We start from the raw sequence: 1,648 nt of genomic DNA, 5'->3' as shown, positions 1-1,648 counted from the left end.
TTGAGTGTCTTGGTTGAAACAATTCAGATTCTACGACCAACAAATTTTCTTTAAAGATAAGTTATATCTACACATTCTCCTTCGTAACTCATCTATTATTGATATTTGGTCAAGCCCCCTGCATGTCAGGCAATGACATGATTGTGGTACCTCTCACATCATATACTGGTGCACAGGGAGCATGACAGATTGCAGTCTTTCTGTCACCTGAAATGGAGACCTTGTTTTACAATATATGCATGTGACCTGTGACGAAAAGTTTAGGCAACAAAGTTGTTGTTGGCTTTAGTGAGTGCACAGTAACATCTAATAATGTTTTAGGTTTACGGGATATGGGTAAAGCAGTAGCCCCCCAATCTTTTTTTTGCGCCACGGACCGGTTTAATGTCAAACAACATTTTTATGAAGTGGTTTTTAGCTGTAGTCAACACATGTCAGGAGTGAGTCATAGACGGATGTAACAATGTGAATCCTGTCATTTTTCAAAATAATACAGCATTTAGACTTGGAAGATAAATCAGGCAGAAATAATGCAAGTAATTTGTTTTTTTTGAGTGCCCCGGTACCAAATTACAGTTCGACCAGTACCGGACCAGGACCAGGGATGGGGATCACCTGGGTAAAAGAAGTGTTAGTGTTAGGTTTGCAATTTGAAGTTCATGTGAAATTTTCGAGAGTTTCTGCCTGTCATTCAATAACGACAGTGTCATGATTTTTCTAAGGCTTGGACCCACATGCAGTAAAGCCAAACAGAGAGACACAGTATAAAAGTTCAACGGGTTTTATCGAAGAGTATTTTGAGTTCGGTGCAGAGTTCCTCTGAACTCTGCTCGGCCAGGAAACTGGAAGACGAGGGGAAGATAGACTGGTAGATTCAGGCTCAGTGGGGAATTGGAGTTCTTAAACTTGAAGGAGAGGATTTGTTGCCACTCACGTTTCCAGAGAAGAAGAGACACGTAGACTCCAGTCTGTGTGTTGGTCTTCCAGAGTTTGTTTGATTCGGTGGAGGGCGGAACAGGGTTTACCCAGAACTCGGACGGAGTGGAATGATGCAGTCGCTGGTCTCAACTCAGTTTTCCTGTGGTACTTGAACAGGTCGTGGTGAAGATGACTTCCTTACTCAGAGAGATCTCAGCGTGCTCAAAGGGGCTGGATCCAAACCTCCTGTTTGGAATCCGTCACTCAGTGTAAGACTCAGTTGATCCCACTTGGGAGAAGGCGGTCCGAAAAGGTTCAGTTTGCAGGAAGGCTTCCTGCCAAAAGGCAAAGAACAAACAAAGTTGAGACTCAGGGAGAAACAAGTGCTCAGCAAAACTCAATGTAATCTCAGCTTGGCTAGAGGACAAAAACTCAAAATGCAAAAACTTAGATTAGACTCAGCATAAACAAGGCTTGGCTACAGTACCCCAAACTGGCAAACACTCTGGGTCGAAGTAGTGGCAACTAGCAGCCTAAGAGCAGTCCGGTGATGAGGCAACAGCTTGCAGGTGTGTGAGGAGGCGAACCGGAGCCAGGCGCCTCCTGGTGGTGGAAGGGAGAAACACAAAAGACAAGACAAACAGACGAACACAAAAACTGGGATTCTGACATTTTTTGCTTATTGGTTCTCTGATTTTGTATATAGTTCTTTCCTCCTGTTGTTTTTTTA

The sequence above is a fragment of the Cyprinodon variegatus genome, unplaced genomic scaffold, assembly GCF_000732505.1.
Source record: "Cyprinodon variegatus isolate N-32 unplaced genomic scaffold, C_variegatus-1.0 Scaffold79, whole genome shotgun sequence".
NCBI lineage: Eukaryota > Metazoa > Chordata > Actinopteri > Cyprinodontiformes > Cyprinodontidae > Cyprinodon > Cyprinodon variegatus.
The sequence above is the reverse complement of the archived record's forward strand: the minus strand, read 5'-3'. Positions refer to the sequence as shown.